Source organism: Ailuropoda melanoleuca, unplaced genomic scaffold (assembly GCF_002007445.2).
Source record: "Ailuropoda melanoleuca isolate Jingjing unplaced genomic scaffold, ASM200744v2 unplaced-scaffold779, whole genome shotgun sequence".
NCBI lineage: Eukaryota > Metazoa > Chordata > Mammalia > Carnivora > Ursidae > Ailuropoda > Ailuropoda melanoleuca.
In genome coordinates, this window is record NW_023253091.1 from 1 (window position 1) to 10,828 (window position 10,828).

The 10,828-nt window shown below is 49.6% G+C and overlaps 1 long non-coding RNA gene across 1 annotated transcript; it reads right to left on the minus strand.

The window, feature by feature from the left end:
* Positions 1-1,276: 1,276 nt before the first annotated feature.
* LOC117800774 lies at positions 1,277-10,487 on the minus strand. Its single transcript, XR_004623166.1, has 3 exons — positions 10,137-10,487; positions 7,985-8,088; positions 1,277-1,680 (listed from the first exon to the last, which is right to left on the minus strand). It is a non-coding gene; the product is annotated as an uncharacterized LOC117800774 (long non-coding RNA).
* Between the last annotated feature and the right edge of the window lie 341 nt (positions 10,488-10,828).

Consider the following 10,828-nt stretch of genomic DNA (forward strand, 5'->3'; position numbering starts at 1 on the left):
AGCTCCGCAACAGAAACGTGTAGTTTTCCTTTAGACAATATAAGTAAAATTCTGCCTTCCAGAAAAAGAAAGGCTTAACTTTCTATCGCATCCCCTCTGTCTCATGAAAACCTCTAAGCAGGCGATGTCCACGACCTGCAGCCTTGGGCCCATATAAACAGCAAGAAAAAGCCATCCTGGAGGAAAAAAATTAAAAGTANAAGTACATAGGATAAGATGTATCATAAGATAATAAAGGACATCAAGGACAGATCTTCATTGTCACAAGACTCATTTCCTCAGTTCCAAAACGCCAGACCAGTCGCTGTTTGAGGTCTATTGTTCTCAGCTTTAGGAAAGTCTTAAGGCGCTTGGAGGGAAAAATCAGAGGGGACCCCATTGCCAATAATGTTTCTGCGGTGTGTGTGCTGAAAACCATAATACTGGCTTCCATCAGCCGTGGGAGAGAGAGAACATTGCTTAAGGAGCCCACCCACGGTTCCAAAGCAAGGCGTTATTTGAATGCACAGTCTACGTAAATATGTAGTGTCTGTGTTTTAGTACCGACAGAAACGCCCTGCGACTGAAGGCTCGCCCGAAGCCACGAGGCCCTGAAACCCACCAGATGATGGTCTATCATCTTTCAGAGGTGAGCCTGATGTTTCAGGAGCAAAGAGTTTGGTGGGATGGCAGCTATTTTTAGTGTCAAAAAAAAAAAGGACTTAGATCCTGAGAGAAAGAAATTTTAAAAGACGGAACTATGTTCAGGAAACCCCGATGGCAGCACCTCTTCAAATCAGGTCCTCAGGGCAAGAGGTAAAGAAAGTCAAGAAACGCAAATGTCAGTGGGCTAACCAGAGGGCCCTTTCCAACTAGCAAGAGTAAGAGGAATTAAAAGGTAAGTTTTAGGACATTTTTCTCCTTTTGCTTTTTGGAAATCGTAAGGGTGAAAACCTACCAGAGAGCTAAGAGAAGGAAGACCGGGATGTTTGGTGTCAAACCGATTTAAACATTACAGTGCCATGAGAACGAACGTGGGACCATTGCATTCAGTTTATAGATAAAGAGATTACGTCTGGTATGCAGAAAAACAAAGGGGTTTAGTTGTTTGGGCTCTCACAATTAGCATTTATTAAAGATTCTCCAGTTGGAAGGACCTTTGTATTTCTCTAAAGATGGTGAAGAATCAATCACATTTAAAAAAGAAAAGAAAAAGAATTTTTTTCATTTAAATGGAGTTCATGCAGAATACCAAACAATCATTAGAAAGACCACTTCTAAGTCGAAGTGGAGACCTGCATTAACTTGCGTAAATGCAGTAAGGAATGGTCCAAGGGAGCACTGCCAGAACTTACGGTCTAGGAAGACTTGAGGGCATGAGGAATCAGGGTGAGTCGACTGGTATTTGGAAAGCAACTGCTGCTCCCTGAGCTGACAGCACCATCCTCTCCAGGCTGCGCTATTACCGCAGCAGAGAAGGTCCTTCTCGCAAACGAGAGGCCAGAAGCCAGCAGCTGACCACGGGTGAGATATGCGTGCTGCCTAAGAAGCAAGCTGCACGGCCAGGGTGGTGTGTGCCCCAAGGATCCCAAGTGACCCAGAAGTGACTAAGGCCCCGCCAGCCACCCCTTCGACGCAGTCTTACCTTTTTACTATTATTTAGTGAAAAATTAGCTGCAGAAGTCTGGATTACTTTGGGCCCTAAAAGTGTAACAGAGAATGAGAAAGCAGGTTATATCTATATCGATAATTAATTCACTGATTGTTTTTCAAAAGCCAAGAAAGACACACATTATGCAGAGGTGGTCTTACTGTCCTGGTTTGTCCTTAGGGGACATCTAAACACACACAGACACAACACCCACCCTGCTGCGCTTCATGCCCCCAACGCAGGTGAGCACGATATGACCACCACACACTGTACATGATTCCCACGGGATCCCTCAGGCCAAAACCACTCCTTTGCTTTCAATGAGTGCTCACTCTGTAGTGCTTGGATCCAAGAAACTATTAATGACACAGACATCATCCATATATTTTGTAAAGTATAAAGATTTCTATTAAAAAATTAAGACACACTTATCTGTTCGCCCAATTAATCCAGTCTTCCAAAAATATTTATTAAGCTCAGGATATAAAAAAGCATAAAATATATGAATGTATACTCAATGTATATTCCTGAAATAACTGATATATAAGCTTCATGGAATCTTACATGTAATTTTTCAGAGCTTTGGCCTCAAAGGAAAGCAGTGTGAAGTAGATTTTAATTTAATTCATTCTAAAATCACTCTCAGCTGTGATGCTAGTATTCTGGGCGCCTCAGTGACCAAGGAGGCTCCATGTAGAGGAGGAGACACACGAGTATGCACAGGAGTATGTACCGAGTACATAACCAATGTGGTGACAAGGGTCTAGAACACGTTCACGAATGCTGAGGAGGCTGTCCCTGCGTGCGAAGGAGGCTTGCACCCACAGTGAGGCTTATTTTAAACAGATTCACAATCTGAGCAAACCCCTGTTCCAGGAAATAAGGCAGTCCGCTTTCTCAGAAAGATAAGAACTGGGAGTCAGGGATGCCTGGGAGGATCAGTTGGTTAAGCATCTGCCTTCGACTCAGGTTATGACCCTAGGGTCCTGGGATCGGAGTCCTGCATCGGGCTCCTTGCTCAGCAGGAGCCTGCTTCTCCCTCCCCCTGCTTGGGCATGCTCTCTCTCTCTCTCTCTCTCCCTCTCTCTCACAAATAAATAAATAAAATCTTAAAAAAAAAAAAAGAACTGGGAGTCAGAAAAGTCTAGACTCTAGTCTTAGCTAACTTGGCTTTCTGAATCTGTTTTCACATTTGCAAAATGAGGGTGACTGACCCAGTGGTCACTAAGGCACTCCTAATTCTGAAATCCTATAACGTTATTACCAGAGGACTTAGGATGGTGATTTTGTGTTAACCTGGCTGGACCGTGGGTGCCCAGATATCCGGCTAAATGTGATTCTGTCTGTGTAGGTGTTTCTGGATGAGATTCACATTTGAATCAGTCGACGGAGGAAAGCAGACTGCCCTGGCCAAAGCCGGTGGGCCTCATCCGAATGGTTGAAGGCCTGAATAGAGCAAAAGGCTGACTAAGGGAGACTCTGCTCTCTGCCTGGGCTTGCTCTCAGTCTTCAAGCTGGTCCATCAATATTCAGCTGTTTCCAGACACAGACTGGACCTTATCCAGCTCTCCTGTGCCTCTAGCTTGTGATTACAGATCTTGGAATTTCTCAGCCTCCATAATCATGTAAGCCAGTTCCTTATAAAAATTCTCTCTCACTCCACCCCTGCTCCTCTCCCCCCGCCCCTCTCCCTCTCTATACATATGGACACACACACACATACACACACCTCCTATTGGCTCAGTTTCTTTGGCGAACCCTAATACAGAATTTGGTACTGACAGTCGTTATAGAGGAAGACCTTTTTCATATTGGTTCTGGGGTTTCTGGAATTGGTTCTCTAATGTGATCAGGTGTAAAGATGGTAATGACTCTATGTCCAGTAGTAAAGACAGCACTGGTGATTTATGAAAATATGCACAATATCTCCACTGGATACTCCTAATCAACCACTTATAAGAAGGAGCTAAGTGACTCTATTTATGATATTTTAGAATATTTTTGGAAAACTAACAAATAGAATGAGGCTGACTGGTTGTTCCTAATGTTCCTGGACAAAGTGGTAGAAGACAAGGTGAGCTCTGGGGTTTGACCTCCCAGCTCCAGTGCCACGTAAATGATCTGTGCATCCTGCCGGACAGCCTTATCTCCTGTAGCCACAGGGCTGCGTGCTGGACTCAAGCCCGGAATCTCATCCTGCAGCTGGCTGAATTACAACACAAGCTGCACCCCAGCTCACAGGCTGCCTCACTGTTCAAATGAGGGCACTGGCTGGGAAGCGGGGCAATCCTGGTCTGGGGACATGCAGAAAGATCCTGATGAAAACGGGGGCTCAGAGCTGCTAAATTTAGATGCATCTTCTTTGCCACTGGAAGTGTTCTCTGCATTCCCAGAAGCAGCCTTTCCACCTCCGTCCGAAGTGGAAACCCTGCCTTACCTAAGGAGACAGACTCCCCTGACGGCCATGCAAGACAATGCCGATTCTGCTCAGCAACCTCCCTCTCTGATTCTAGAACGGTAACTAGACTCAAGTTCCAGCGGGCTCCTAGAAGTGGGGTACAAAGTATGACCCATGGGGAGATGCATTACGCTCCAAAAGAACTACGTGAGTTTTCTGATTTATACAGAGAGAAATCTGGGTAACTTATGTGGGAATGAATACTAAGGGTGTGGGAAAACGGTGGAAGGAACATAAAGTTGGGTTGGTCTGAATCTATGGATGCAGGCTCACTAAGCAGAGAGTCTCCATTGCATGCTGGTGCTCTGGGAGTTAGGGAGGGCTCTAACAGTTTGGTTGGTTGGTTAAAACATGGACCAAAAGGTGGTCCCCAGTGAGCAAATTAGAAATGCCACACCTGCCTTGGTTTAATGGAGAGGAAGGGATGCGAAGGCTTAGGGAGATTGGAACATTGGGGTGGATTTGTCATTTAAGACCTGCTGGGAGATTCCAGGACATAGAGCTTTCACCATGAGTAATAAAGTTGTGAGGGGGGGCCCCAGCATCCTTAAAGGGTTCTATGACTGTCCTGCTCTGTGGACCAGATCTTAGCCCTGGTCACCGAACTGGGGAAACCCAGCGCAATGGGAGTAACTGGATCCCGGGAGTGGTGGGACTAAGCAGTGGCAGTCGCCCACCCAAAGCAAGGTGGGTGTGGCTCCTGTAATGGACAGGACAGTCAAAGCAGCAATCAGAAGAGTCTGAGTCACAAAGACGTATGGGGCTGGCTAGTTGATCATGGCGTTCCTAAAAGTGAAATCCACAGGAAGCCTACTAAAGTCTGACTTGATCTGTGTAAGCAGAAAAGTCTAAGTCAAGTGAACAAAAGTCTAACCTGAATCATAAAAACAGAGAGTCGCAGCCCGTCAATAGTTTCCAGATTTGAGCCACTTTACAAACCCCTTAATGAAGGGAAGACTGGGTCCCCTTAAGAAAGCACCCCAGTACACTGACAAAAATGCAGACTGCTAATCATTCTTCCAAAGGAACCTACAGCCTTTTAACCAAGATAACTGCACACTGGGGAAAAGAAAATACATGTTGGGGTCCCCTGGACACTGGCTCTGAACTGACCCCAACTGCAGGAAACCCCAAACATCAGTGTGGTCCACCAGTCAGAGTAGGGACTTACGGAGGTCAGGTAATCAGTGGGGTTTTAGCTCAGGCACATGTCACAATGGACCCAGTGGGTCCCCGAACCACCCTATGGCTGAACACCAGTTCCGGAATGCATAACTCCAATACATATACTCAGCAGCTAGCAGAATCCCCATACGGGTTCCCTGACTTGTGGAGTGAGGGCTATTATGGCGGGAAAGGCCAAATGGAAGTCACCAGAACAGCCTCTACCTACAAAAATACAATCAAAACCAGTGTCACATTCCTAGACTGCAGCCATTAGTGTTCCCATTGAGGACCTGAAGAGTCCCACCACATCCCCATTCAACTCGCCTATCTGGCCTAGGCAGAGGATAAGTAGATCTCGGAGAGGACAGTGGACCACTGTCAGCCGAGCCAGCTGGTGATTCCCACCGCAGCTGCTGTACCAGCTTGAGCAAATGCACACAGCCTCCTGCCCCTGACCGACGCAGCTACTGCTCTGGCAAATACTGGCCTCATCCCTGGGAATAAGGCCCACCAGAAGCCAGGCCAGCAACACACCTTCCCTGTCCTACCCCAGGGGTACGTCACTCCCCAGCCATACACCAGAGTTTGCACAGATCTCGGTCTTTCCCTTCCACAAGCTCTCATGCTGGTCCATCACGTTGATGACATTGTGCTGACTAGACCAAGAGAGTAAGAAGTAGCAGCTACCCTAAACTCATTGGTAAGACACTTGCATGTCAGAGGATGGGAAATAAATCTGGTTAAAATCCAGGGGCCTCCTACCTCAGTGAAATTTCCGGGGGTCCCATGCTGTGCGCCATGGAGAGCTATCCCTTCTAAGGCAAAAGATGAACTGTTGTATTTGGCTCCCCCTATAACCAAAACGGAAGCACAATGCCTAGTGGGCCTCGCCTCTTTGCATTCTGGAGGCAACATCTTCCTGGTTTGGGTGTGATACTTTGGCCTATTTACCTAGTGACCCAAAAAGGTGCAAATTTTGAATGGGGCCCAGAATAAGAGAAGGCTTCCCAGTAGGTCCAGGCTGCCATGCAGGCTGCTCTGCTCTCAGGCTGGGGCCCAGGGATCCGGCACAGCCACTGGCACCTGGAAGGTCAGAACAGACAGGGATGCCGTCTGGAGGCTTCAGCAGGGCCGTGCAGGTGAGTAATAAAGCAAGCCCTTAGGATTTTGGAGCAAAGCCTTGCTATTCCCCCCAGGTAATGACTCCCCTTGGGAGACACGGCTCTTGGCTTGCTATTGGGCCTCAGCAGAGACTAAATGCTTATCCACGGGCCCCCAAATTACTGCGAGACCTGAGCTGCCCATCGTGACCTGGCTGCTCTCTGACCCACCGGGCCATGAAGTCGGTCACGCTGGGCAGCACTCCGTCACAAACGGAAGGTATGCATGTGATCAGGCCCAAGCAGTCCCTGAAGGCTAAAATCTCGATCAGTATCTACCTATACCCTATTGGTGTGTTTCTCTGGAGAACCCTAGTATCAGTACCCGCTGGGAAGAAGGAAAAGGATGTGGGAATCCTGACACCGTTTTTCTAATCTCGGCCTGGGTGCATCACTTCGTTTTTGCAAGAGTAGAAAAGATTGAATAAAATCACGGACGTTGTGACAGACAGTGGCTGAGGGAAACAAGAGCTGGCTGAGGTCCGGTGAGATTCCACTCACGAGGCTATCAATGCCTCTCCTACCAATCTTCAAAGGCCGGTTATGAAAACTGAGTAAGATGATGGACACGTCCTGTGCCGGGATTGATGTAACTTATTTCTTGCTGACCTCGCGGGCAGGAAAAGAGGAGGCTGGCTACAGCTGCTGTTGTCACCAGGATGTTCACCATCAGCGGGCAAACAGCACCTAAGCGACCGCCCTCACCCCCAGCTTCCTTGGGCCAGTCACCAGCCCCCCAAGTCCAGCTGAGGTTAAGAAACTAGCCTTTAGAGGCACAACTGCCTCTGGGACAGGCTAAGCCTAATGTCATTCACACTTTAATATGAAATGCCGTAATTAAACAAACACCTGCCAGAACCACGCTCACTGACTATGGTATTTAAGAAGGAAAGAAGAAACAGCCTAAGCAGGTCCTGGTCTCCTGTTCCCTGGATAGGGCTGAAGAGACCGGGTTGCTGGAAACCTTAGGAAAACGGGCCGACTTCTCTCATCTGTTTTCCATCTGTGTGAAATGGGGTTGGACTGGAAGCTAAAATCATTATGGTGTGGCTCTTCCCCTCCAACTGCATGCTATGGAACCCCAGGGCACTGGGGCCCTGAACACAAGGCCAAAACCAATCTGCAGACTCCCTCCCGCCAAGAGTTCAGGGCGACACAGAGCAGCCTCCAGGCTCCCCTCAGTCACCCCAGCCCTGTGCTCACAGCCATCTCATGCCCCCTGTAGTGGACTGTTTACATGGCCTGTGGCGCCCATAAGTCAGCATGTTCTGGACTCCCCAGTGCCCAGGCTGGGTCCTGAGCACAGGAGCCTCTACAGAAACGTTTGATTATCCTATAAAAGGTACACAGTCAAGGCTACCCAGGGCTGCCAAGCTAAACTCAAGCCCTGGCTGCAATGAGGGACGACACCTGGTTACCCCTTGCCCAGTGGTCTCAGAATGAAATGGCGCTTCACCCTCCACCAAGGGGCTCTTAGCAGGTGACAGAAAGTGGGAATAGCTTGGCCGGGCTGAAAAGCATGCACCAGGGTGACTATAAATGATAAAATGACCAAGAACTGCACCTTACCTCTGATCCCGACGAAGACGGTCAGGCCAAAACAGACGAAGAAGACAACAAACACGAGGACAAAGTGGCGCTTGGAGAGCGTGTAGAGCCGCATGGGCGCCAGCCTGCAGAGAAGCCAGTGGGGGAGGGTCAGGCGGGGGCGGGGGCTGAGTCCACAAGAGGCCCCTCCCCAAACCAGCAACACCCCCAAGCTGCATCAGGCCGCCCCCCTCCCCACCTCAGAAACGGACCTACTCTAAACGCAGGTGACCTGCCTGACAAAACTGCCTAAGTCATCAGAGGGACCACCGCAGGGTGGGCGACTGTCCGGTATGTCAGGGGTGGAGAGGGCCCCTGCCACCCTGCTCTGGATGGGGCCAGCCAAGCCCCGCTCCTCATGGCACGGGAGTGAGCTGGGGCGTCGGTGCCCACCGAGAGCACATTCCACCACGCCACACACGGCTGGACCCCTGCGACACATGCCCGCCTTCTGTGGCCAGAGCAGAGCCCGAGTGTGCAGAGGACCCTAACCCACTCAAGCAGACACTTGGCCTGCGCTGTGAGCTGGCACCACCAAGCCCAGACTGGGAACGGCACGTGCCACCAGCACACATTTTCCTACCCGGCCCTCCAGGTGGCCCATGACCTGGTGTGTCCCGTCCATAAGCTCCTTATAACACCTGTCCTGCATCAGCCCCCCGGTGAAGCTCAGCCTGACTTCTGCTGCAGGGTCTGGTTCTGAAGGAACTGAACAAGCTGCCCGCACTCCTCTGTGACTTACCCTGGGGTGGACGGCGGCTGAGCGGATTCAGCCCAATGCCCCCCCTCAGGAGGTCCCCGCCTATTCATCTCTACTTTTTCCTCTGCTCAGAAGAAAATGGCAGTGGGGGAGGGATCAGTTCTCTTCTAGAACTCCCTACCTCAGGCATCAGTAAACAAAAGAAAAATCCATGAAGGACCAGACAGTAAATGTTTGAGGCTTGGCCAGCCACACAGTCTCCGTCTCCAGTCCTCACTGCTGCCTCTACACGCAGTCCAGACGTCACGTACGCATGCATGCGTGGCTGTGTTCCGATTCAACTCTACCACAAAGAGGCAGCGGGCCAGGTTCGGGCCCCAAGTGGCCGACCCCTGCCTTATAACCCAAAGTGGAGACCCATAAATCCAAAGAGACAAGCGTGCGGGGGGGTTGTTCTGCTTTATTTTTTTACATTATTTTTATTCCCTTAGCATTTCCTGGTCTGGGGAGCTGAGACAGAAAGAGGAATTTCTCGTGCCTCAGGAACAGAACACACACTCCAGGATGGGGAAAACCAGGCTTAGAACTGAAACGGAGGGCAAGGTTATTTGCTTTTATGGCGCTGTGTGCACACACGCAACCTCTCCTTTACGTGGCTGAAGATTCCAGTTCCTGAGCAGGAAATCAGCTGGATGGTATCTTGGGGCAAAGGTTGGGGCCCATAAGCCACCTTTGCTCAGACGTGACTTTGCTGATTACCAAACCAGCTCTCTCCAACAGGACCCGCCAGGCCTCTGGGAGAGTGAACTCTGAGGTCAGTGTCGCCATGTTTCATGGAATGACGGCACCAGTGAAAAAATAAAGGAATGAGTGTCTCTGTCTTTTTCTTGGGGACACAGGTCCAAAGGCCAACCCACAAACAACCCTGCTATGCATGAGAAATGAGAGCCAGTGAATTAAGCAGCCTGACCCCAACATCGATTTTGGACCCTAACGTTTGTTTGTTTTTAAAGATTTACTTATTTATTTTAGAGAGAGTGAGAGAGGAAGTGAGTGAGGGGGAATGGAGAGAGTAAGGGGCAGAGGGAGAGAATCTCAAGCAGACTCCTAAGGGAGTGTGGAGCCTGACAAGGGGCTCAATCTCACAACCCTGAGATCATGACCTGGGCCAAAGTGAAGAGTCGGACGCCTAAATGACTGAGCCACACAGGCACTCCTGGACCCTAAAGATTTTAAGAGGCCTGAAAGCCTTAAAATAGTAGAGCCATAAAGGACCTCCAGGAGGAAGTCCAACCCCTTTGACTTAGACACGGGGACACTGAGGTCCAAGACTGTGGAACACTTGCCCAAGATGTCACAGCTCTGCCCCTTGGCGGTAACTGCTGGTCCCCAGGAAGGAGGCTCGGGGGAGCAGGAAGAGCTCAGGGGACCCACCTCCACAACTGCACTTCTGGGGAAAGCCCGGTGGAGGCGGGGCCGGCATCAGAACAAGGTCCTCTTTGTCATCGCTCTGCTGTCCCCAGGTGTCAAGGCTAAGAATGCAGTTCCTCTGCACAGTCTGCAGAAAGGAATTCATGGGGCATTTTCACTTTGAAAAAACCCTACACAAAGCTAAGTGGACTAGATGTTGGGAAAGGCAACTGAAGTCTGTAGTTCACAGGACTGCATCAATGTTGTTCTCTTAGTTTTGATAAAAGTGCCATGGTGCTGAGATGCCAGCATGAGGTGAAGCTGGGGGAGGGGTGTCCAGACACTCTGTACAATCTCTGTCACTTGCTTTGTAAATCTAAAGTTATTTAAAAAATTACCCAGAGTCACGGCACCCTAGTCTGCTGCTCTCAGGGCGACTTGCCCACCCCACCCGGTGCGGGAGCTCTGAGGGGCACTGAGGGCTCCCAGCACAAGCGAGAGCCCAGAAGACATTACTGGGAGAAGCAGAGAAAAATACAGTAAGAACAATTATATTTAAATTTTGATTTTTAAAACACACTATCATTAAAACACGTTATCAATGACTTGTTGGGAAAGCAGTTACTGAACAGAAGAGAGGGAACGGGAGGAAAGGGACCAGCGAGGCCCCGAGAGCACAAGGTCGAGTTCCGGCAGCACACACCCAATCCCCCCCC